Below are 27,997 nucleotides of genomic sequence, written 5' to 3'. Positions count from 1 at the left end.
CAGATTGGATGCCATCTCTAAGCAAAGCTTAATACACAGGAGAATGGCGATGCAGGGTTTCTGGCATTCTGTTCCTGTGCCTTAGAGGGAAAGATGTACAGTTTCTCTTAGTTTAGCTGGCAGACTGGATCCTGGTGGGGATCTAGTCAGCAGATAAAGCTGCTCTGGTGCAGGCCACAGGTCAGTGCTCTCTCCGTGCTCCTGGCTCAGGCAGGAATTAAATCACGAGTTGCAGAAAGTTCCATGGGGCTCAGTAGTTCAGATGAAGGGTCAGACATCCAAAGGGAAGGTGTTAAGTCACCATGCACGACCAACCCCAGTGGGGGACAGTGGGGCAAAGGTGATTCTCTCTTGGGGGTCACAGGCCTGGCTTTCATCATTTAACAAGAATCTTCTTTATCAGCTATTCCCTCTTCTGTCACCTGTCATGTAATATTCTAGATAGGAATAATCACGTAGAAGCTAAGAGAAAGGTATGAAATCAGATTGACATACTTGTGGAAATGAAAGAACAATGCAGTCAGTAAGCTATCATGCAGGAGGCTGTTTTGTTTGTATGTCACCTGTGCCCCTTGCATCTCTTCCCTCCCAAAAGACCACCTGGACACTAGCTTTCGCTTGTTAGTAGTCTTAGTCGATAGAGGGTGGACAGAGATAGGAAGTGAACTCAGTGTTGTTAGAGGGTGTTCATTTTGGGGAAAAAGAAGGGTGAACTGTAGAAACTTAAAACTGGGGGCTGAAATTAGGCTTTTGGATGATCAGCGGATTGCTTTGCTTTCTCTGTCCCCCATTACCAGGTAGGATTGAAATGGCTACTTGATATTCAGAGCCATTGATCAGCCCTAAAAATTAAAACTGATAATTCTTCATTGATTAGATTTTAGATTTTTCACAATAATTTAAAAAATGTGTAACTATTGAAAACATATGTCCCAACAAGGCTTTATTTTACATCAATTACTAAAATAAGGCAAATCACTTTCCTTGGTGTACATATCAAATAAATAATTCCCTATCTAGTTCCTAGGAGCAAAAATGGACATTTTCCTTATCTTCTATATTTAATAAATATCACAGTGTTTAATGGATATTACATATATTCATGTATACATATCTATATCAATGAAACAACAACATATTACATTCAAATCCATTGTGGTGTAGTGGTATAAGCCCTAAGTCTGTACTTAAGGGGAGCTGGGTTCAAAATCTGCCACTGACATTTACTACCTTTGTCATTTTGGGCAAGCTACCTAAACTCCCTAGGCCTTAATTTCTTCATTTGTTAAAAGAAGTGGTCTGTGAAGTCCATTCCTTTTAACTCTGGAACTAAAATCCTATGGTCCCTCACTGGGAATTAGTAGAAGGTATTAGCAATGCAAAATAACAGTATGAATGAAATCATGTATGTATATGTATATTTTTTATCTTCCCTATCCAAATTCTGTTGCAATACATGTACAGTTATTTTCCCTTAGTGTTGTACCTGGTACCCTAAATTCATTAGGCTTGAGGACTACCAGCAAAATTAAGTCATGATTTTATTAGATTATATATGATATATTCATATAATATATATGATATATATGTACATATGTGCATATCTAGCAGTCTTTATCAGTGTCTCTATTTTTCTATCTATCTATCTATCTATCTATCTATCTATCTATCTATCTATCTATCTATCTGATAGCTAGGTAGGTTTAGTGGATAAACCACTGAAGCCTGGAGACAGGAAAACCTGGGTTCAAATTTGTCCACAGATGCCTTACTAACTGGGGAAGTCACTTAACTGCTGTTTGCCTTGGTTTCCTAAAATGTAAAATGAGAATGATAATAGCACCTACCTCCCAGAGTTGTATGACCCTGGGCAAGTTGCTTAACCCTAATTGCCTCCATTTCCTCATCTGTAAAATGAGCTGGAGAAGGAAATGACAGATCATTTCAGTATCTTTGCCAAGAAAACCCCAAATGGGGTCACAAAGAGTCTGACATAACTGAAAAACACCAACAAAATTTTTATTATTATTATTACTAGCTGTGTGACCTTGAGCAATTCTCTTAACCTCTGTTTGACTCAGTTCCTTCATCTGTTAAAATGGAGATAATAATAGTACCTACCTCCCAAGGTTGTTGTAAGGATTAAATAAGAAAATATATGTCAAACATTTAGCACATAGTAAATGCTATATAAATGTTAGCTCTTATATATGTATATTTATATCTATTTCTACATAACTATCTACATAGCTATATCTATATACATGTCTATATATGCATATACATGGGTATGTGTGTATATATTTTATATATGTGTATATGTATGTGTATGTATGTATATATTTTGTAACAGAAGATAAAGCTTATCTGCTTTCACTGATGAATAATTAGACCAAAGAAAAACCCAAAAGAGGCCATTAGGACCTGTCCTGATTATTGTTTATTTACTTGCCCTGTGATTTTATAGATTGGCTTCATACATTCTCCCCAATAAATTGGAGTTTCCAGGCAAGTGGGATGGACTAGGAAGGATCTTGGTCAATGAAACTTGATTCAACACATCATTGGAACTGAGCCCCACCATATCTGATAAAGCCACTCTCCTCCCCTCCTAGGTCCATTCTTATAGTAAGTGGCTTTTCAAGTGCTCATCACCCCAGCACACAATGAAGCTTGTGTAGAAGTGGTAGATTAAACTCTGAAAATACTCTACTTCTTCCTTCAAAGCATTGTAGCCCTTTAGGACACAGATCGATGGTCAAGAAGGAAAGGGAGCCTTCCCACAATGTGCCAGGGAACCCAGTTTGACACAGTCTGCTGATCACCGTGATATTCTGTGGCCATTAGACCCACCTGTAGAGGTGCAAGTCAGGTGAGCACAGGGTTAATGCTGGTCAAGCTGGCTAAGCTAACTAATGTTGCTTTGGATGGTGGCAGCAACCCCACTGTGAATGCGGCTGAGAAGAACTCATTTGCAGTAAAGCACAATCAGCGTTAAGAGAAATAACCATCAATAAATGGGGGAAATCTTGATTTTAATTTTCTTGCCTCATTGTGTGCATATGAGCAGCTTGCCATTTGCATATGGGAATCCTGTCATAACAGTTTCAGGAAGTGATTTGTTAATAATCAAGTTCTCTGAACAGCCCTAAATCGGTAATTGATATGGGTCTGGAAGAAGCAACCTTTCTGCCCGCCTATTTTGGGGACCATTTTTGGCAGGGTTTGGGCTAGAATGAAAACTAGCCATCAGAACAAAATTTAGGACAGCTGGGATGCTTTGCAGTGAAGACTTTTGGCTCCACAGTTCAAATAATCACAATAGCAGCTCAATTTAGCCTTTGGCTGGATGGCTTTGGCAGGGCACAATGAAAAATAATTATTTCATGGCCTGCTTATTTGTCCCTTAACCAATAAACTCTCAGACCTCTTCAGGCTTATGTAAATATGCTGCTGTGGATGAGGCTGAACAACGCCATAATATCCCCATTTAGGAAACTGTTATATTTTACCCTTGTCAGGGGAAAAAAAAACCCACAACTTTTTAAGACGTCTGTTTAAATTGGAAAAGGATAAGTTTGGAAGAAAAAAAGATCCAGAAAATAAGCCCCAAATATCAGTCACAAAGTGGATTTGAATCTTTGCTATCCTATCTATCACCTATGTGACTCTGGACAAGTTATTTAGCCTTTTTAGACCTCAGTTTCCTGATCTGTAAAATGAGGGACTTTGTCTAAACGATCTCACTAAGTGTCTTCTGTCCCCAAAATTCTGTGGGTCTCTAGGAAGCAACATGGTACCATGGAAAGTCAACTGGGTTTGAAGCTGGAACATAAGGATTCAAAACTCAGCACTGTGACCTGCATGACTGAATTCCTAATATGTAAAATGAGATGGTTGGACTATATGGTCACCAAGGTTCCTTGTAGCACTAAATCTATCATCCTAATATCCTGATTATAAAAGGATGTTTCTAGGTCTCTTACTCAAAAATGAGGGCATTAGGAGGCAATATTTTTGAGTGAAATAATAAGCAATTGTTATACATATGCTACCTTAGTGATCATATAGGTCTTTTCCTTTGAAGCTTTAATGACCTGGCTTACAGATGACAGCTCCCAAAACTTTTTATAGTGTCCTGCCTGAATTTCCCTGATTTAGCTGAATATGATATAACTTTATCTCCATCTCTTATTTTTCATATCTTTGATCATTTGAATGGCACCATTAGGAAGAGGAACAAATCATGAAGAAGCTTTGCAGTCCCCACCCCCACCCCATTCTAGTTCCTTCCCACTTTATGTTCCAATCCATCCATCCTTTATTTTTTTTCTTCCCTTTTAGACCATCTGCCTTTCAGTTGGGGTGTCTATGGTAGGTGATGACTAATTCTTTTTCTGAGAGAATCCGGTGGCTTGTGATTATTTGATTGAAGCACAGTTCAATGAGACTACTCATAGATTGGAGCCCTGTAGAACCCAGCAAAGCCACTGACTTTCCTAGTAACTGTAGGCAAGAACTGGACAAGAGTGTGCAAATGGTTAACAAAATTCCATGCCTACTCTGAAAAAAATAACTGAGAGGGGCTTAAGTATCATCTTTATATATGAGGTGCATTACCTTCTTAGAGACAAAGCCATCAGCCAAATAATGTTTCCCCACCTCCCATCATTTGTTCTTCCATTGCTAAAGGGAAGGTTCTCCCTGTTTTGAAAGCCCTGCATCAAATCAAACTCATACTACGATCCTCATGATCTCTTTTTAATGAGTGGCACTTCTTTTCAAAGTGTCATTTTTAAAAAAAATCAGCAGTCATGTCATGCATCTGGATGAATTTCTAAATGTAAATGAGATTCTCCCAGTAATTTATTTACATTTGTTTTCAGCACAACAAATGAGACATCACGTAGCTTCATAATTTCCCATGACCGAGTCACCAGCATGCGGTGTGTAATTTACCATGATTTAAGATGCTTATCTGTAGGTTTCTGCAACAGTACCTTGCTAGGGCTATTTTTTTTTTTTGGTGGGTGGGTGGGGGGCGAGGAAGGAAGGGTAGCTGATAAGGGAATAGAGAAAATCTCCTTTCTACCATTTTCTTTCTTCCTTCTCCTAATCCCATTCTCAAATTTTCCACCTAAACAAAAATCAAGTTCATTTGGGGGTATATTGAGACAAGTGACCTTTGCTAACATCTCTGAAGGAGGTCAATTTGAATATGTGTTTCTTTTTGGGGGGATGTCCTTTTCCTAGACCTTTCCTTTGAAAAGGAATCAGCAGTAGTTGAGAGGGCTTTGATTTGAAGGAGAAGAAGGTAATACTCTCTTTAGCATTCATGAGCTAGAGTAAGCTATTACCTAAATCAGTTTCCTCATCTGTAAAGCAAATGTACAAATAACCCAATCAGTTCTAAAGCCCCTACCAACTTTAAAATCGTACATCTAAGTAAGAGATTCTTAACTTTTGTGTGTGTAATGAACTCCTTTGGCAGTCTGGGGAAGACTATGAACCTTTTCTCAAAATAATGTTTCTAATGCATAAAATAGAACACATAGGATTACAAGGGAAACCAATTATATTGAAATAAATATGTAATTTTCCCTTTAGATCCTTTGACAATCCATGGACAGCCTTTGGTTAAGAACCCTTCATCTAGGTATTCATGGGTCCTGAGTCTAATGAATTAGTGAATGTTCTGGTAATAGAGTTCTTCTTTTGTTTCAAGCAAGGATTTGGTGTTGCTGTTGCTGTTGCTGTTTTCAACCAAGTATGATGAATTAGAGAAGGGACTACTTTAATGGTTAGAAAATACCCAGAGCCAAAGGGGAAAGGGCAGGGAAAGAGAATCTTTATAAATTAAGCTTAAAATCTGGTGACAAGTTTTCTTTTTGGTTTCTTTTTGTTGTTTTTGAAAACACTGTTGTACTCTGAGGTATCATCTCACACCTATCAGAGTGGCTAATCTAACAAGAATGGAAAATATTGGATGTTGGAGGGGATGTGGGAAAGCTGGGACACTAATCCATTGTTGGTGGAGTTGTGAAAAGATCCAGCCATTCTGGAAAGCAATTTGGAACTATGCCCAAAGGGCTATAGAACTGTGCATACCCTTTGATCACCAACACTACTTCTAGGTTTATCTCCAAAGACATCCCCCCAAAAGAGTTTAAGACCTTTTTGTACAAAAATATTTATGGTATCTCTTTTTGTGGTGGCTAAGAATTGGAAATCAAAGCTCAAAATTGGAAATCAAAAATCAAAAAAATTCCCCATCAATTGGGGAATGGCTAAATAAGCTGTGGTATATAATGGTGATGGAATATTATTGTGCTATAAAAAATGACAAGCAGGAAGATTTTAGAAAGGCCTGGAAAGACTTGTATGAACTGATGTATAGTGAAGTAAGCAGAAGCAAGAGAACATTGTGCACAGAGACAGCAATATTGTTTGATGAAAAACTGTGACAGATTGAACTATTCTCAACAATATAATGATCCAAGACAATCCCAAAGGACTATTAATGAAACATACTATCCACCTCCAAAGAAAGAATTGATATTGATGGAACATAGACTGAAGCATGCTATTTTTCACTTTCTTTCATTTTTTTCTTTTATTCCAGTTTTCTTATACAAAATGACTAATATGGTAATGTTTTACATAATTGTACATGTATAACTTATATCTGATTGCTTACTGCCTCAGGGAGGGAGAGAAGGAGGGATTAAAATTGGAACTCAGAGCTATAAATAAAAATGTTTATTTCTAGGTAATGCCAAAATATATTACCTCCTTTGAAATTTGGAAGTGAATGGTGGAGGGTTAGAAAGTTCATTATCCACTTCTTTCTGGACCCTTCACCCTGGAACAGTATTTCACTAGAGGCATAAGAACAATTGCACTACTGATTCTATAGCTTCAATCATTGTAGCTAGGGACATGATAGGGATAAGAAATAGGGACTGGACCTAGGATTTCATTATTACAGAAAACACTCAGTGAGGAAACTCCTACTGATTTCAGTTCAACACCTTTTTGGCCACTTAAAGAGTCTTGGAGAGGTACCCAGAGATGTGAGAGGTTAAGTAATTTATATAGGGTCACACAGCTAGCTTGTCAGCCTGGCTCCAAGGCCAGTCTCTTTCTGCTCTGCTCTTCTGTGTGGTGCAGGATCAAGTAAGGAATGCTCCCAGAGAGAGATAAAGAGGGAATTCATGAGGGATAGGTGAAGGTGAGAAAGATTCAGTGTCCCATGAGTCAGTGTATAGTAGAAGAAGCAATTAGTTTTGCAATCAGATGACCTGGGTTTGAATCTCAGTCATTATTTACTACCTTCATAATCTTTTTTTTTTTTTTTTTTTTTAGTGAGGCAATTGGGGTTAAGTGACTTGCCCAGGGTCACACAGCTAGTAAGTGTTAAGTGTCTGAGGTTGGATTTGAACCCAGGTACTCCTGAATCCAGGGCCGGTGCTCCATCCACTTCGCCACCTAGCTGCCCCCACCTTCATAATCTTAATCAAGGAAACTGGACCTCCTTTTTTTTTTTTTTTTTTGGCTGTAAAATGAAGAATTTGTACCAGATGACTTTTATGGTGCCTCCCAACTCCAACACCAAGATTTATTGTCATTACTATTGTAACGATTGGAATAACGCCACCTGCTGGAGACTTACCGTAGAAGAGTTCCACCCATGAAACAAAGGTCTTTGAGGGCAAGACCAGGAGTCTTTTCTTTGGCGTCAGGAAGTGACGCTAGCTAGTGGGAGGAGGAAGGAAGAGACTGAGTCTCTTTCCTGAGGACTCTGGTGGAGAGTGGAGCTAGAAATGTGCTCTCCCTTTAATAGATAGGAATCTAGGCCTTTCTCTCTCTTTACCAAATTCTTATTCTCCTTAATAAATGCTTAAAAGTCTAACTATTGCTAAAGCTCATGATTTATTGGCGACCACTCATTAGATATTTTAGACAGACTAGCTAGAATTTTAGCCCTTAACACTATGAAGTTACTATGATAGTTTTTTTTTTGAAAAGAGGAATTGCTGAATAGAATTAGATTTACAAAATTTGGCATTATTTGATTGAACAAAGCATTCTCCGTACACTCTTATGATTAACTTGCCATTATCCACATGTGACATCCGTTCTGTGGATTATCTGAAGGAAATATTGAATTTAAATTTCCTACTTCTCTTCCTGTCTCTTTTCTACCTTTGACACTCCTTTGAGTAACTACCCCCCCACCCTACTACAACCATTGTCAGATGGCATATTCTCAAGAAGCCCAAATTAATTCTGATACTGGCCTGAGTAAAATAAAATTTGAAAGTTAATTTAAAAATTAGATGATATATTCCAAATCCAAACCTTTTTTTTTCCTTGCCACAGCCCCTCTGTATTAGTATGAACAATAGTGGGGGAAAGGAATATGCATTTATATAGCACCAACTATAGGCCAGGCACTGTGCCAAGCACTTTACAAATATTACGCCATTTGATCCTCAGTAGAGCTTTGAAAGTTGTGAACAAACTACAGCATTGAGCTGGTCCTTGGTCAGGAATTCCAAAGATAAGAAATGATCACCTACTCCCACACCCGATGATTCATAGTTCTGAGTTAAAAACCTAATTTTTAATACCAGCAAATTAGAAACATTTATTCAAAACCAGTCTGTGCAAAGAAAATGTTTGAAGTCATGTTCCTTTGATGAGAATTTGTCTGGTCTCCTCTCAGTCCTCTCAGTATGTATACATATATATGGAAATATTTCTGGAAGGGAGGTATGGCATGTGAAATAATCAAGAACATGGCTCTACAGTCTTTAATATTTAATCTGTTCTGATCAATGTAATGACAAAACACAATTCCAGAAGACAAATGATGAAGCATGATACGTAACCTCCAGACAGAGGTGATGGACTCAAAGTATAGGATGAGATCTATTTTGGGATGTTAGCAATGTGGGGATTTGTTTTTCTTGTCTGTGCTTCCTTGTTACAAGGGTCTCCTTTTTCTTCTTTCTTTCAAGTGAGGGGAGAAGAGTTGAGGAGAGAGGGATATTTATGATTGGGTTGCCAAAAAAAAAAAGAACGAGAGGGTCATTATTTAAGCATTTTAAAAATGTACAGAAAAGAACAGAAAGAAACACATTTGAAAGTTAGATGTGGAATTTGTCATAGACTTCACAGGAAAAGCAAACTGAGAATAATAAGAGGTTTCTGCTTTCATTTGCAATTCTTTTTCCCTATTACACTTCATATGTGGATATGCTTATTTTATTTTGTGTTTATTAAGTTAAGAATGTAAAAAACCAAACAAACCCTTAATCCAATATATTGAAGGTTGTTAATCTATTCTGTTTCTTCCTCCAAACATCTCTCAAAATTCTCAGAATAACATAGCTTATCCACCAGGGTCATTGCTTTGACTCAGCAGGGCCTTATATCAAAGATATAAATACATTTACTTGTTTTTTGGCATTGCTCTGTAAGGGACATTTCCCCCCTTCCCATGGATAGTTGACTCAAACAGGTCCCCCTGTATTGTAAACAAGGCATGAATACTGAATAGGATTGGAATGGTTGATTAAGATAAACTCCTTCCAAATGGAATGAGATACACTTAGAGAACTCTTGCATCCCCTCTCCCCTCTTCATATTTGAAAGCAGGGATGCTTTACTAAAATGCTAGTATCTCTCTTCTGGCTGGTAAAGCCTCCCGATGAGTTCAATTTAGTGAGTATGGAATGCAAGAGCTAGTAAATTGTCTTTGGGGGGCATTACAGATTGAACACTGAGCTGGTTAGGAATAGAGACCTTGTCAGGAAAAGCTCACTCATCACTCTGAATTTTATCCATTTTTTTCTCAATTTAGAAAAAGTCTATCAGGCATTTCTTTTCTTTTGTTATGTACCTTTAGCATTCTTCATTTTGGTAGAAAGCTACAGTATAAGAATTTTTAAGTTCTTAGCCTGAAATTTGTACAGTAAATGCATTCTAAAATATTTTGGGCTTTATTCCTTTTAAGCAAGGACACTTTGTCACTACCCCACACCCTCCCACTCCAATCCCATCCACTCTCACTTGATAGCAAAAATTCTCATCAAAATTATTGGGAAAACTGTTAATAAATTGTCATTAATGACCAGTTTTTCTTATTGTAAGTAGATTACGAATTTATGCCAAATACCAAAGCACAGATATCACTGTAGGTTAAACTTTCCTAATATGAAAAACTAGCTAATGCTTTACCTGAAGGGCCCTCAGACTAACAGTGGTCTCCAGATCACATTCTAAATCTGATAGAACCAGTATTCTAAAGAACTTCGAGGTCTAAAACAAAGTAATTTTCCAATTTATCCTTGCCGGATCATTACAAGAGGAATCAGATTCCTCCTTCAAATTATTTATGTCTGTCTTTATTATATGCCTGCAATACAGGCATAAAACTGAGGGACTTTGGAAAGACTTCAGAGGTCAGCAATGAAGATAACTGAAGAATTGCATGGTGAGCTTTGGGAGGAAAATTTTAAGGAATATGGATCATTTAATTTGAATGGATGAGAAAAGATTGAAGTTCAACTTAAAAGACAAATGAAATGTTGACAAATTTACTATTTTCCTTTTCTTCTGACTATGGGCCAGAGTTTCACTCAGAAAGATGTAGGTTATGCATAAGCTAGTGAATATTGATAATGATTGGCTTGGATGACTGAGTGAAAGTCCCCTTTTCTGGGCTTCTCTACAGTCACCCTTTGTAGATGCTCTTATTTTTAAGGGCAGCATAATTAATAACTCTAGTTCCTTTCATTTATTTTTAATATGAAAAATGTTGGAGAAAGTTAATTATGCTTTTTGATGTGTATATGCATACATATATGTATAAAATATGGTCATTTGTATATTGGCAATTTCCACTGGTTTTTATATTTCTGGCTTCTGGTAGTATCTTCACTGGTACTGTTAAGAGAGTGTTGGGTCAACAATAGAAATGACCAACAAAGTGAAACATTTTTTAGTTAGTGTCACACGACTGTTGAGTACTAGGTATCTATAAATTGTCCAGAAATGTAACTTACCATCGGATAAGGCAGCTAAAATCTAAAATTCTCAAATAAAGAAGTTTTTATTTGTGTGCTATGGTACCCTAGTGCTTTCTGCCCCACTTTCAATTCATAGTTTATTTACTGCTGAACTCAATTCAAATGCTACCCCCAAAATAAAGCTCTTTATTATTGTTTAAAAAAAGATAGGATTTATTCTACAAAGCAATTTGGAACTATACTCAGGAAACTGCTAACTTGTGTCTACCCTCTGACCAAGGGATACTTCTACTAGGCATGTGCCCCAAAGCAGTCAGAGAAAGGTAAAGGATGCACAAGCACAAAAATACTCACAAGAGACTTTGATTGTAACAAAAAACCTGCAAACTAAGAGGATGCTCATCCACTGGGGATTCACTGAACAAATTATGGTATATGATTGTAATTGAACTAATGCAAGAAATGAAGGGACAGATTCAGAGAAACCTGGGAAGACTTAAGTGATCTGATGGAGAGAAATATGAGCACAACTAGAGCAATTTATAATTGTAATGAAAAACAAAAAAAATGAAAGATAAGAACTTGTCCATGTAACAACCAACCACAGCTCCTGATAACATAACTCCTGATAAACATACAATTAAATACATTTTCAGAAAAGGCCAAGGTATGGTTTTATTTACTTGACTCTGCTTATTTATTCCAAGATGGGGCTTATTTTTTGTGAAGAGAAGATTGAGAAGGAAAAGGTGGTGACAGGGGGGTAGCTAGGTGGCACAGTGGATAAAACACCAGCCCTGGATTCAGAAGAACCTGAGTTCAAATCCAGCTTCAGACACTTGACACTAGCTGTGTGACCTCGGGCAACTCACTTAACCTCATTGCCCTGCCAAAAAAACAAAAAAGAAAAGATGGTGACAGTGAGTGAGACCCCCACCTCCAAAAAAGAAAAAAATTAGATAGATGAATGGATGCATAAAAGCATTTCTTCAATGTTTACAATGTGCCAGGCATTGTGCTAAGTGCTGGGAATACAAATATAAGCAAAACTAAAGACAGTCTCTGCCCTCAAGGAGCTTACAGTCTCTTAGAGGAAGACAACAAAGGCAAATCTAGGGAGTCATGAGACTAATGGGATTTGAAGTGAGCATGGATCTCCTCAAATGGAGATTCTGGGAACAAAAAGAAAAATCATCAGAGAAGGAGATCATAGACCTGGAGGTGGTGGGAAGTAATCCAGGAGTCATGCCTGGAGGCAAGTTTAGAGTGAGAAAAAGAAAAAAAATATCAATGAAACATTTTTTTTAAATTAACAAAAGAAAACTATGACATTGGAAGGGAGGCACAAATCAATAGGACAGCTTTGGAACATTATAATATGTTGAATATTTTAAAAATATTTTCATATTTTGTTTATATCAAACATTTAATTTATATGAAAATATTTAATATTTTTAAAATAAAGCTGAATGCAATAGTTTCACATACAGTCTTTTTTTTCAGTTTTGTGGGTGTGTAAATGTACATTTGTTGATATTTATCAAATTCAGAACACCAAAAAAAATGTTAAAATCCTGAACAAAGATAGACTTTTGGGGGGGGGCAGGGCAATGGGGATTAAGTGACTTGCCCAGGGTCACACAGCTAGTAAGTGTCAAGTGTCTGAAGCTGGGTTTGAACTCAGGTCCTCCTGAATCCAGGGCCAGTGCTTTATCCACTGCGCCACCTAGCCGCGCCCTAAGATAGGCTTTTTTAAAGTCCCATTTTAAATTTTTGAAGCGACTCACTGATGTTTTATTTTTACTGTACTATATGGAAATGTATTATACTGAATGTTGTAAATAATGTTGGCACATTTTAATGACAAGAGCAATGGATTTGGAGTCAGGGGGCTTCGAATTCTGGCTCTGAAATTTATTCTTTGTATGACCATGAGAAAAACGCAACTTCTCTGTAAGTTCTTTAAAAAAAATGTTTTTGTTTTGTTTTTACATTACAAACATTTAACGTTACTCCTATTTCATCAGGCATCTCTTGTAACAAAATGAAATAGTTAAGTAAAACTAAGTGTAGTAGTCTCATCTGAAAATTCTTACATTTCACACCTGTAGTACCCCCTTTAAAAATCATTTTTCTATTTCTTTTATTCCCCATTCCATTTGAAGAAAAGAAAAGAAAAATCAAATTTCTTGTAACAAATATGCAGAATCAATTAGATAAATTCCGTGTGTGTGTGTGTGTGTGTGTGTGTGTGTGTGTGTGTGTATGTGTGTTTGCTTGCCTCATTCTCTATCTTAAGTCCATCTCCTCACTGTAATGTTTCATCATTGGTCCTCTGGAATCATGGATAGTTATGGTATTGATCATAGTTTTTAAAGCTTTCAAAGTTGTTTTTGTACTGTTGTTATCACATAAATTTTCCTCCTGGTTCTGCTCATTTCATTTTTCTCGGTTTATAACATTCCACAAAATTGTCTATTTTTATAATATTGATATCATAATAGAAATTGTTCTTTTGTTTCTATTTACTTCACTCTACATCAATTCATATGAGTCTTTCCATGTCTTTTTTTTACAGAACAAGAGTATTCTCTCACAATCATATGTTACAGCTTATAGTCAGTCATTCCTCAATTATTGGGCACCTTCTTAATTTCTAGGTTTTTGCCATCAGAAAAAGAGCTGGCTATAAATATTTTTGTATATGAAGAATCCTTCTTTCTTTGTGCTTTTTTGGGTATAGGCTTAATAAAGGTACAGCTCTGTCAAATGACATTCAGTATTTGGTATCTCTTTGTATACAATTCCAAATTATTTTCAAGAATGGTTTGTACCCATTCACACCAAAAGCACACCAATGTGCCTATTTTCCTACAGCCTCTCCAGCATTGATCATTTTCCTTTTTTAATCTTCAGTGTCACTCTGATGAGCATGAGGTGGAATTTCAGAATTGATTTAATTTGCATTTCTCTAATAAGTGGTAATTTGGAACATTTTTTTTCATATGGTTATAGATAGCCTGTGTTCTCTTAAGAACTGCCTATTCAGATCTTTAGACCATTTGTCAATTATAGAAAGAAACTTTTTCTTATAAATTTGAGTCTATTCCTTATGTATCTTAAAAATGAGACCTTTATCAGAGAAATTTGTTACAAAGATTTTTTCCTAGTTGTTTCCCTTTTAATTTTAGCTTTATTAGATTTCAATCAGTAAACAGTTATCAGATACCTACTATGTTCCGAGCACTGTGCTAAGTGGTAGATTTTATGTGAGAAATTTTTAACCTTTTCTTTAATCAAAATTATCCATTTTAATATTCTGTTTCCTCTCTATTCTTTGTTTGGCTACGAAATTTTCTCTTATCCATAGATACGATGGGTAATCTTTGCCTGTTTCTTTCATTTGTTTATGATGTAGCCTTATATATCTAAGTCATACACCCATTTGGAACTTATCTTTGTAAAAGATGTAAGGTATGAGGTATTGGTATAAACTGAATGTCTTCCATACTGCTGGCCAATTTTCCTGGCAGTTTTTGTCAAATAGTGAGTTCTTACTTCAATAGCTTGGGTCTTTGCGGTTATTGAATATTGTAGGACACCAGATATGTTCGCTTTTGTATATTGTGTACCTAATCTGTTCCACTGAACTCTTAATCAGTGCCAAATTATTTTAATAATCACTGCTTTGTAGTGTAAATTGAGATCTGTCTGTGTTTTTCTTCTTCCTATTTCATTATTTCTCTTGAGATTATTATTTTTCTAGTTTTAATGAATAACCCTTTGGCAATTTGATTGGTATGGCATTAAAAAAAATAAATTAAGACAGTCCCTGCTCTCAAAGAGCTTATATTCTAATGGGGGAAGGCAAGTATACTTGGATAGATGGAGCTTCTGTGAGGAGCTCTAATTACAAGGAGGACCCCAGGGCCAGAGGATGCTTCTGAGGTATGAGTTTTAGGTCTGAAGTGATATGTGGTAGGGAAGAAGGAGGAGTGCAGCCTTGTGGGAAATGAAAGCTGTACCCGGATTTCCGTAAGAAATATGACAAATTCTCTCATGATATCCTTAAGAACATGATAAAGAAATATGGCTTAGCTGGTACAGTGGATAGAGCACCGGCCCTGGATTCAGGAGGACATGAGTTCAAATCCAGCCTCAGACACTTGACTCTTAGTAGCTGTGTGACCCTGGGCAAGTCATTTAAGCCTCATTGCCCCACAAAATTTTTTTTTTAATTAAAAATTAAAAAAAAAGAAATTGGTGCTTTAGACATAGAGTTCAGTTTGACATTAAGAGGAAAAACCCTTTATAACACTTAGAGTTGTTCTTTAATGGTATAGACTGCCTTAGTTGATGAGTAGTGAACTTCGCATCACAGGATAGAGCAAAGGCTGGACTTTTTAGAGAAGTGATGGAACAGATTCTTGTTCAAGTATGTGCTGTACTGAACAACTATGACATTCCTTGCGACTGATATTCTTCAGTGATGTGACCTTGTTTTCCTTATCTGTAAAATGAGAGGGTAGGACCAAATCATCTCTAGAGGCCCTTCCCATCTCTAGCTTCTATTTCCTGTCATCCTTGTTCCACAATACTAAGTGTGGGGTATCTAAGTATAGGTATCTAGTTTCTAAATGGATTCTGAAAAATAGGGCAGCACGACTGAAGACTTTGTGTCCTTAATGACATTCATCAAATTAGTTCAAGTGGAATAAACAACAAGATGACTAGCATTTGGGAGCCTGTATTCAGTGTAGTAACTTGGAAGGGAAGATAAGGTGAAACTAGCTCTAAACCATCTGTTTGAATAGTAGGTATGCAAATTGCTGTGAGGTCCCCATAATTCCTATTCCTACTTCTGGTAATAGCATGAATCTTCCCAAAAGAAAGAGCAACTGTAGTCATAGTAAGGTTTTGGTAGTGCTGTATTTAGCCTTATATTTTTAGTCTCTATAATGCAACAGAAATTTTGCCATTAAGAATCATTTGAGATGCAAATAGGGCTTTAGTATCTCTGTATTTAAGATTTTCTTTAAATAGAAAACTCCCCCCTTCCCTTAGCTGACTTCTTTATTTTCTCCCTCTCCTTCCTTCTCTCTTTCCCTTAAAAAGAGAAAAACAAAACAAAACAACAATAACAAAAAAGCCCCATTAGTCACTTCTGTGGCCCAAGATGGGGGCCCAATAGGACACCCTAGTTGCAGTGAAAGTGGAATTAGTGGCATTTTTCTGTCATGGAGATCTGAGAAGGTAAATCTGTTTCTGATTAAAGTCACTTGAGCCATAGGAAGGATAAGGTAATACACACTCTCATGGCCTGTTCCTAGCCAGTATGAGATGAACAGTGAATATAAAGCTATGCTTACTTGCATACACTGATCTCTTGAAGTCTATATATCTGTTTGATTGTTGGAAAGAAGATGTCTCTACATACATATGTGTATGAGTATATATACACATCTTTTATAAATGAATAAGTATATAAACCAAATGAATATATATGCACATGTGCTTTTGCTTACTAAACTAACATATAAGTAAAACAGTAATGTATATATGCTAATAAAATATATAAGCCCAGATGAATATCTGTATATGTTAATTATATGATATATACTGTTTATTATATTCATATATAATTATACATTTATAATGTTAAATTAAATACATTTTATTTTTTAATTTTTGTGTGTGAGGCAATTGGGGGTTAAGTGACTTTCCCAGGGTCACACAGCTAGTAAGTGTTAGTGTCTGGAGGCCAGATTTGAACTCAGGTCCTCCTGAATCCAGGGCCAGTGCTCTATCCACTGTGCACCTAGCTGCCCTATAATGTAGGCAACCTATGTACAAATACCATTATTGGTTTATAGCTACTAGATTGTTACATTTGTAGAAAAAAAAAATATCAGGAGGCCATAAAGATACAAATTCCACATTAAAATATGAGCAAATGAGCTATCTACCCTCTAGAGATCTAAAGTTGGGTCCTCCATTTTTCATTGTAAAATTATTCCATTATTTCATCACACCGGTATCTATGCCCCCTCATGGAAAACTAGATACTAAGATTTAAAATAAGGATATAGCCCTACTATGTCTGAGTACATAAAATATACTCAACTCATATTATATATAATGTATATATAGCTAATAAGTACATAAAGCAAATTAATATATGTATATGTTAATTATATATTCATTTGGCTTGTGTATTTATTAGCTATCTATATTAGTGTTAATACACTTATGTGTCAGTTTAGTAAGTAAAAGTATATGTATATATACTACTTTAGTTTATATGTTGTTAGTTATATATATATACAAATATTAGTGTACACACATATTAGTTTAGTTAGTAAGTGATACTTCCATTAGATGTCACCTCCACAGTGAAAAACCTTCCCTGAATTCCTATCTTGGTGAAACTTTTTATTCCTCTCCTGAAACTCTCTTAGAGCTCTCTGTCTAGATCTCTCTTTTGCCTCCCTCACACCGTAGGGTGCATTATACTTATCTATACCCTATCCCTCTTAATAGAATGTAAGCTTTTTGAGGGCAGGGATTGTGTCATCCTTTGTCTCTGTACCTGCAACATCTTACATGTAGTAAGTGTTGAAAAAAATGTTTCACTGAATCGAGTCAGGAAGAAAGATATAATACTTCCTGGGAGGTGGGGCGAAGAGATAGACTTTTAAAGATCTTACATGGAATAACAAAATAAATGATATGCAGCTAGCAGATTGAGCCAGTCCTAAGAAAGTAAGTTTATGGGTTCTGTGTATTTTACTTTCCCCAAACTATGAATTTAATTCAACCTCAGGTGTCTTAAATCTGATGAAATACCAAGGCGGAGAAATTTCCTTTTCCAGCAGGGGTCTGGATGATAGCCCCTAACAAATGCAAAATTTGACATTCATATAAAAGAGAGCTAAACAAGACCAATAAAGAGATGCTGGAAATTGACTGCAGCCAGAAGGAAAAAATACAAAGTAATGCAAACAATCAACCATTGCACTGTTTACTGAAATCCAAGGGCTGACCTATAAGGCAGTGCTGCTACTTCCTCTCGTTATTTAGAGAAGCATAGAGAGGTGGTTGGTTGTAAAGAAAATGGATGATTGGATTCAGGTTCAAGGAAGTGGAGTTTAGAAGAGGGTCACTCTTCATTATTTGTAGAGCATCTTATTCAATGGTGTTTCCTTTTTTAGTGCTGTTGGGAAAGTGTTCTGCATTCAATAGCATTGTTGGCTGTCCCCTGTAATGAAATTCTGGAGAAAGAGAGCCCAGAAACCCAGAAGAATTGAGGCCTGATTAGTATTTTGGTGAGTAGGGCCTATATCTTATTTTAATCTTATATCTAGTTTTCCAGGAGGCTGGTAAAAGGTGGGAAATAATGAATAATTTTAACAACGAAAAATGGAACCCAACTTTAGTCTCTAGAGGGTAGATAGCTCATTTGCTCATCTTTTAATGTTGGGTTTGTATCTTTATGGCCTCCTGATATTTTTTTCTACAAATGTAACAATCTAGTAGCTATAACCATAATGGTATTTGTACATAGGTTGCCTAAATCTTAGCTTTGGGTTCAAGATGGAGATTTCCTCAAACTGACCATATAACCTTTGTCTGTTTGACTCACTTATCTGCTGAATAGACATTTTCAGTTTCATAAGGAAACTGAAGAACAGATAACCAATGAAATAAAACAGTTTGAAAAGTACTTTATTATTCTGGAAATAGAATTTATATTATATAAATATATGTGTATATATACATACATATGTGGGACAGTACAGTATAGAATGAGAAAAAATCACTCGATGGGTATGATGGGAATGCTAGAGAAGAGGCTCGCTGTGAAGTTTGCTTTTAATTCTGGGGCACATATACTATTTTAAAAATACCCTACAAACCTTAGCTTGACAAAAGGAAAGTGTAAAATAAAGCCTTAGTCTCAGCATTGACAGATATTTCCATAGCAACCTGACTGTCACTCAACACCCACTCCATCTAGCTTCAGAAAACACCCCCAGAAATAAATGTCAAAAGTCTTAGGCAGGTTCCAAATTTAAATCAAACTTTAAAATAAATTAAAATTTAAAAAAAACCTCAAACACCCCCAGTAGTCACAAATTTTTGAGAAAGGCAGGGAAATGGATGGCAAAGCAGGCAAAAAAACAGGTCCCCTTTCTACAGAGCCAAAGACTCAGAGGGGTGAGTATTATCTCACTTTTTTCCTCATTTATAGTATTACCTGAGCCAAGCAATCACACACCCATGGACACACCACCTACAACTGTTTCGCATATTTTTCTGATGTGTTCAAGGCTAGTGTTCATTCTTATAACTGTCCACATCATATTCACTCTCTGTGGTTCCTCCCAAGTCAGGTGTCAGCAGTCTTTTCAAAATCCTATGCCAAGATGCTGACCCCTTCATTGTGTTGTGACAGTGGCAGGGAAACAGGGTGCTGATTTTGATTCTAATGCCAGTGTGCACATCTGACTCCCCCACTGACTCACAGTATCACCTGACTACCACTCTCATTGCCAGCAGGTGATCTCACAGTGGGGATGGTAGTATCCATGGGCTTGTCTGCCATCTTGGGCATGAAGTCCCCAGGGGCTGCATGTATGACTTGCTGTCTCATTCCTCCCTCTCTTATCCAGAAAGTGCTTTTCACTCATAATGCCTTAACCTAACATGACACTTCAGTAGAAAGTCATTTGAGATGACTTCCTCTTTTTTATGAACCTCCTTAAGTTAGCTGGCAGACAAGCATCTTAACGAATTACAGCTATTAGAAAAGTCTCAGAGTGCTTGTCCTTCCCTAACTTGTTGAGTTAACTTGTTAAAATGCAGACATGGAAGCAAAATGACAATGATTGTACAGTTTCACTATGGTTTTTTTCTTCTGTCCATTAAAATCCTCAGCCAGATTTAGTGTAATTGGCACTTGGCATCAACTCAGATCATAAACTTCTCTTTTCCTGCTAATGAAATATACCCTTCAAACATTCCTCTGGCATATGAAGGGTTATGTTCACTTGTTCCGTAAACTTGCTAATGGTATTTACAGTCACCTTAGCCAAGCATCCTTTTTCCAAGTGCCTAATAAAGATGGTTTGCAATAACATCCAAGGACAGAATACGATGGAATTCAAAGAAAGCAAAGAAGAGGTAGAAATATACTGAATTTATTAAGTTGTGAGTTGACTAAAGCCTTGCTTTGATACCTCTTCATGGCATGCAGGTGAACCTGGATTTTCAAAAACTGTATCAGCAGAGTGCAAGGTCTGGAGAGTCCCACCAAGATATAAAAGATTGAAGGGAAATCTGGTGATGGGAACTCTGTATCAGTTGTCTAAGGACCAGTCTTTCTAAGTTCAGGGGAATTCATCACATGGTTCACCAAAGCATAAATATTTAGTTAGTTAGTTCATTTGCTAGTTGATTAATTAGTTAGTTAGTTATTCTGGCCATAGCAACCTTTCTCCCTCTTATACTTACTTCCTATATGACCTTGGATAAGTGACTTAAACCTTTTGGGCCTCAGTATCTTTGTCTGTGGGGGTAGCTAGGTGGTGCAGTGGATAGACTACCAGGCCTGGAGGCAGGAAGACTCATCTTTCTGAGTTCAAATCCATTCTCAGACAATTACTAGCTGTGTGACCCTGGGCAAGTCCTTTCATTCCATTTTCCTTAGTTTCCTCATTTATAAAATGAGCTGGAGAAGGAAATGGCAAATCACTCCAGTATCTTTGCCAAGCAAACCTCAGATGGGGTCATAAAGACTCGGACATGGCTGAAAAACAACTGAACAACAACATCCTCATCTGTATAATGAGAAGGTTGGCCTGGATGGTCCCTAAGGTCTCTTTCAAATCTGATAATGATAATAATAATAGCTAGCATTTATACAGAATTTTAAGGTTTACAGATTCCATATGTTACTTCATTTGATCCTCACAACAACCGTGGGAGGGACCTGGTATCATTATTCCCACTTTACAGATGAGGAAACTGAAGCTGAGAAAAGTTAAGCTTCTTATCTAGTGTAGTCACAAAGGTAATGTTTAAATAGGATCTGAACTCAGGTCTACCCTGAATTCTTCATGTTCTTTCCAGCGGTGTTAGTGACTCAAGTTTTCTAATGTATCCTGGCTGGTTAGTATTCAGTGATAATATCCATATAGATCTTCTGTAAAGGTCCCATGATTCTTTGTTTTTCTCAGTAGGGTGAAGTGTCATGAATTGAGGTAAAAACATCATATCATCATAAAGCTTCTGCTGATGTTGTGTGTGCTCATTATATGCAGATGTATTTTCATGTTTTAATAAATTCTGAAGAACAGTTAAGCCACAACTCTCCACGTTCATATGGCTTGGGTTCAAAATAAAAGGATTATTATAGGTTTGGCTTAATGTTACTTAGCGACATGCCAAGTTCTTATAATGGTAAACCACTGGTGAAATTCCAGTGGGTTGTGATGCTCCAGTGGAATCAAGAAGTATTGAGAAGGGGCAGCTAGATGGCACAGTGGATAAAGCACTGGCCTTGGATTCAGGAGTACCTGAGTTCAAATCCGGCCTCAGACACTTAACACTTACTAGCTGTGTGACCCTGGGCAAGTCACTTAACCCCAATTGCCTCACCAAAAAAAAAAAAAAAGAAGAAGTATTGAGAAGCCAGAGTTCAAGATAGAACTAGATTTTTGTAGTTTAGTCGTTTTCAGTTGTATCCAACTTTTCATGATCCCATTTGGGGTTTCCTTGGCAAAGATGGTGAAGTGGTTTGCCATTTCTCTTTCCAGCTCATTTTACAGATGAGGAAACTGAGGCAAATAGGATTGAGTGACCTTCCCAGGGTCACACATCCAGTAAGTGTCTGAGGCTAGATTTAAGCTCAGGAAGATTAGTTTTCCTCACTCCAGACCCTGCACTGGTAAGAAGCTTTAAAGATGAGGGAAAACACATCAGGGTTTAATTGTTATCTCTGGGCAGGTGACTTGAAACCAGCCTCCTCTGAGTTTCAGTCCCACATCACCAGTTATCTATTAGATAATTGGATGTCTCAGACATGTTTGACATGTCTTTCCTCTCCAAATAGCTAATAGTAATAATCATAATAATGGACATTTAAATAGTTTTTACTATGTGCCAGGCACTGTGCTAAGTACTTTACAATTATTATCTCATTTGATCCTCATAACAATCCTGAGAGGTAGTGCTTTTAGGATTCCTGTTTGACAGACGAGGAAACTGAGGTAAACAGGTTAAATGACTTGTCCAGGGTCACACAGCTAAGAATTATCTGAGACTGGATTTGAACTCATGTCTTCCTGACTCCAGGCCTGGTGCAAGCCACCTGGTTGTCCCAAACCAACCCTTTACCAAACTTCCTATTTCTATCCAGACCACAACTATTCTTTTAGTCTTCTAAATTTATACCTGGTGTTATCTCCCCAAATACCCAGTGTCCAAATCTCATCATTTCTCCCTCCATATCTCTCGCATTTGGTCCCTTCTCTCGGAATTTAGCACAGTACCTGGCTTATTATTGTTGTTATTCAGTCGTTTCAGTCATGTCTGACTCTTCATGACCCCATTTGGGCTTTTCTTGGCAAAGATACTGGAGTGATTTACCATTTCCTTCTCCAGCTCATTTTACAGATGAAGAAACTGCAGCAAACAGGGTTAAGTGATTTGCCCAGGGTCACACAGCTAGTAAATATCTGAGACCATATTTGAACTCAGGTCTTCCAGACTCCAGGCCTACTGCTCTATCCACTGTACCACCTGGCCTTCCCCACTTGGCACATAGTAGGTGCTTAATAAATGTATATCAAATGATTGAGTGATTTACACGGTTACCAACTTACTTTAGGCTGTCATCACTGCTATCCCTTTGACTATTGTAACTGGCTTCTAATTGGTCTCTATGCTTCAAGTCTCTCCCCAACCCCAGCAAACACACACACTCTAATTCTTCCTCTATATACTTGACATAGTTTGGGGGGGGGGCGAGGGTTAAGCACAGATCTAACTGTGACACTTTCTTCCTCATTAAACTCTAGTGACTCCCTGTTGCCTCTAGGAAAAAAATGTAAACTCCTTTGTTTTGACTTTGAAAGCCCTACACCATTTGGTCCTAACCTGTTTTTCCCAGCTTTTTGATACAGTGTTCCCCTTCCTACATGCTACAGTTCAGCCAAAATGGCCCCTCAGTTGCTCACACACTACTCACTTCCTTCCAAGATGCTGTTTGAGCATCAACTTCTACATAAACTGATCTCTTCATCTTTCCTGGTTTTGCCAAGGCCCAAAGCGAGTGCCCCTCTATCTGCTTGAGAGCGGAGATTTTCTTTTTCATATACCCAGCACTTATAATGCCTGGCCCATAGTAGATGTTTAATAAGTTCCTGGGAATATATAGGTAACTGAGATCAAGAAAACATACAGAATTCAGGAAGTAGGCATCTCCCAATATGTCTCAGGCTCAGAGGGAGCCAGTCCATGATAGGTTACCTGGAGGAAGTGGGCACTGTGGGGTCAGAGATTAAGGCAAAGTCTGACAACATCTAATTTAGATGACATCATGAAGAAATAGGACTCCTGGTACATGGTCATCAGCTAGCAGTTATTATTCCCACCTACCCCACCAGTCTGTGTAAGGTCTTCTGTGGAAGGGCTACTTCATAGGCCATTAGGAAAATACTTAGCTAGAGAGGCCATCTTGCATAGTGAATGGTGTACTCTACCTGGAGTCAGGAAGAAGAGCAGGGTTCAGATCCTGCCTCTGACACTTACTAGTTGTGTAGCCATGAGCTTGTCATTTCATTAGCATAAGCTTCAGTTTCCTCATCTCTAATATGGAGATGATAATGCCTGTTGTACCCATCTCAGAAAGATACCATGAGGCTTGAATGAGATAATGTATGTCAAGCCCTTTGCAGTCATTAAAATGCCATATCATTGGGGCAGCTAGGTGGCGCAGTGGATAGAGCACCAGCCCTGGAGTCAGGAGTACCTGAGTTCAAATCCGGCCTCAGACACTTAACACACACTTACTAGCTGTATGACCCTGGGCAAGTCACTTAACCCCAATAGCCTCACTAAAAAAAAAAAAAATTTTTTTAAATGCCATATCATTGTCAGTTACTGTTACATCCTCTGGAGGAATACACATACTATTAAGTGATTTGTTGCCTGCTACTAAACAGTGAGCTTTTACCCCACTTTGGGCCTAGTTTTACATTCTAAACGAAACCTAAAATCCAGAGAAACAGGTTTTGAGGCCAGCCTTTGACACCACTCTCATTTGGCTTCTTGTAGTGATAGTCAGGCAATGTGTCATTTTCTCCATAGAATATGTATGCAGCTGGGAAATGAGTTATTTATAATAATAAGACTTTGCACTTATGGAGATATTTGCATAGTAAGCAGATCATATGGAATCCAAAGTTGCCAGTGTCTAGTGAGTAACCTTGGAATCATCAGTGTATCTAATTATCTAATGCACCTTATTTGAAGTTCATATATGTAGATTTGTAAGCCATTGCCCATGAATATTTGAGCCAATCAGAAATAGAGATTCTCTGCCATAGATTAAAGGCATTTTTAGATCTAATTCACTGCTATAGGTGGGTGGGGCAGTGGGGGTGCTGAAGCAGGAAGCATTCTAATGAGAACCAAATGCATCTTCACCCTTCCTTTATTTTTCCCTCTTTCTCCATACTAGGTACCCCCTCTGAACCATTTCTGTGCTCCATCATTTTTTGCTGAAGGTCATTTTTGCCAGTATCTTCATCCATTTTATTCCACCACAAATTCTCCTAGTTTCTCGAGTAGATTCCTCCATTGACTTCTTTTCATAGGATAAAATGTGAGATGAACTAATTTTACCACCACCTGAACCCCAGAATGGAAAGGTCACTGTTAAAGATACTCAGATCTTTATAAAGATTACTGACACCATGTAGGCTGATAGATGGTATTTATCCTGGAGAGTTCATTTGAGCAGATTTTCCATCCAAGGATAAATACACCCCAAATCACAATGGTAATCAGAGTCACCCGCCTCATTTCTGATGATTTTACAAATCAGTTGGGTTTCAAAGATGTGACAACATTACCCTGTTCCCACACTGAGTTGTTTTGGCTGCAGGGGCGGCTGCTTTTTTTTTTTCCAGCTGCATTTGTGAGTGTTTTCATCCCTTGCTAAAATATGTTTTTTAAAAATGTGATTAACAGCCATTTTCAGAGACAGATACTAGCTCTCCTCAGCCAAAGAGGCACAGCATGCAAAAACAGGCAAACATGAAAATAATGAAAAAGGGTATGTTTATTCATTGGAAACCATGTTAATGACTGCATCTGCCCCTCTCATTTCAGACTGGCTGGAATCATCTCTGCTCTTCTGGTTTGCTAATGTCTCCACCTACAGTGAAATCCCATAGTGGTGTCCCATAAATCAAGGATATCCATAGCAAACCTGATTTTTCTTCTCTGCATATGTTAAGGATACTTTTTTTTTATTTACTTGATGACTACACTCAATGGGAATATGTTCATGAGATACGTTGTGGTGGTGAGCCCAACACTCTTGGTAACTTCCTGTTCTTCAGTATTAATGACAAACACCATTAACAATAAACAATAAGCAATTCTAATTTTAGTGGCTTTCACCATATCAAATATTCATAAAAGGTCAGGAGGTACATGTTTATTTTATAGCTGAACCATTTTCATTTTGTATATTTTCTAGTTAAACAAAATAGGCTGTTTCCTCCTACTGCTTAGGCCTATATCCTGTGACTCTTTGAAACTTCAAATCACCGCAGAGGTGAGCTTATAAGTAGGCTCAAAATTTAAAACATATGTGTGTGTGTGTGTTTTTATTTATATGGCTAAATATATATGTATTACACACACACATACTATATATATATATATATATAGAGAGAGAGAGAGAGAGAGAGAGAGAGAGAGAGAGCGCCAACTTCTTGCTCCCTCTATGATCATAGGATTTTAGGGCTAAGAGATTACCTAACCCATTCCCATAACTGAACATAGTTCCAATAGTTCTAAGGTTTTTATATATTATAAATATATACACACACATATATACATATACATATATGTATGTATATATTGTGTGTATTTTATTCATTTTTATTCATCCTCTACATTTCTGTCCATTTAAATTCTACTTCATCTCCAGAGCTTTCACCCTATAATCTGAAATGGGTTTTTCCTCCTCCTCTAATTAAAACAATTTGTCTGATGTTTTTCACATACCTCTTATAGCATAGTTATGTATATACCTATCTTCCTTAATACTCTACTGAAGTTTAAGCACCTTGTGAGTATTCTCTTGTGTTATTTGTATGTGGGTATCTCCTGGCCTAACCTAAAGTCTTGAACTAGTAGGCACTATAAAAAAGTTATTTTCTAGTTATATGTTTAAGTAGAAGTTCTTTGGATCTTTTGTTGGGTTAAATGAAACCTGTCCTAAATTGGATCACTTTTTAGACCAGAGATTCTTAACCTTTTTGTCATCATCCCCCTTCTCAGAATAATGTTTTTTAAATACTATAAATATAACAAGTCAATATAAATGTAAATATATAAAGTAGAAAATAATTTTATAACCAAAAATAAATAATAAACTAACAAAGGGAAAAACTTATATATTTTGACAATCAAAATTTTAAAAAACAGGTCCATAGTTGTCATGCTAAGAAATGCAAGTTTGATGACTTCTATGAATTGCTTGAGTTAACTTCTGTCGAATTGCTTGAGTTCATTGGGGGTGGAGGGGTGGGAAGGGAGGGAGGAAGAGAAGTTGGAACACAAAGTTTTTAAAAATTGATGTCAAAATTGTTTTTACATAAATTTTGGAAAATAAAATTCTAAACAGAAATACAAAGTTTAACCTTAATGCTTACCAGTAATTGTGGGCCCTCCAGTTGAAGGACAAGGACAAAATTCTGTCATAGTACTCAGGGGAAACCCTGGGTGAATGCAAACATACTCAAGGAATATGAGTACTGAGAAACTCCCCACAAATTCTACCTTGTCCTTAAAAACTTAGAGCTTTGGTTTTAGGCCTTACATAAAATATAGAATAGACAGATGTTGCCAGCTGTTTGGATGGGAGGAAAAGAGTATGACATGAAGGAGAGGAAAAAGTCAGGGGTTTTAAGGCTGGGAGAAAGGGACATTGGGGTTGCCGTCAACAGAAAATAATGGTCTTAAATGAGTAAGATTTGGATGGAGGAGGGCAAGGCAAACAAGCAAAAGCAACTAGCAAAGGTGCTAAAGTGGCAAATGAACTTGATGATTTTAGGAAACATAAAGCATGTTATAGACAACATGGAGTTGGGTATGTTGTTACTTCTAAATAAATGGTTAAAGCAGGAGATAATTTTACAGGGGATATCAGAAATTGACCAATGTTTGATGACAAAAAAATACCTGCCTATCACCCATAAATGTAACAACAAAAAAAAAACCCTCTACCTGGTCATGAATTCTGTTGTTGAAGACACAGAGTAATTGCTTAAGTTTCTATAAATTCTACTGACTATACCTTATAAGAATAGGGTGGTCCATTTAAATTTGTCCCCATAAAAAGTCACATTGAATTAAGTGGGGCCTGTTAATTGGACCCTAATGCATTACCTCGCGAGCCATGGACTTAAATATTTGATAATTGGAGAACTATCATCCCTGAATAATAAAATGAGGCATCAATGTTTTTCTTTGTTTCAAGGAAGGTTCAGTGGGAGGAAGCGCTGATATATCTATGAAATAAAAACAAAGACAACAATAAAATATGTATTTATTTTTTTAAAGAATAATAAACTAAGACCTGTCAGATTCCTGAAAGCTAAGATTGAGGTACTGCTGAATCAAGTTTGTGTGTGTTCTCTTCTGGATACCCATTAGGTATT

At 37.1% G+C, this 27,997-nt stretch overlaps 1 protein-coding gene across 6 annotated transcripts in view; it reads left to right on the top strand.

Moving 5' to 3' along the window:
* The window catches only part of ESRRG (estrogen related receptor gamma), a 704,143-nt gene that overhangs the window by 119,499 nt on the left and 556,647 nt on the right, over positions 1-27,997 (top strand). Inside the window, exon 2 of one of the 6 annotated variants that reach the window (XM_043963445.1) lies at positions 18,248-18,361. The exons of the other annotated variants lie outside the window; for them this stretch is intronic. The gene's annotated coding sequence lies outside the window, so the exon portion shown is untranslated. The remainder of the gene's footprint in view (positions 1-18,247; positions 18,362-27,997) is intronic. 6 annotated transcript variants of the gene reach the window in all.

The sequence above is a fragment of the Dromiciops gliroides genome, chromosome 4, assembly GCF_019393635.1.
Source record: "Dromiciops gliroides isolate mDroGli1 chromosome 4, mDroGli1.pri, whole genome shotgun sequence".
Classification (NCBI taxonomy): domain Eukaryota; kingdom Metazoa; phylum Chordata; class Mammalia; order Microbiotheria; family Microbiotheriidae; genus Dromiciops; species Dromiciops gliroides.
Note: the sequence above shows the minus strand (reverse complement) of the source record. Positions and strands in the feature narration are given on the sequence as shown.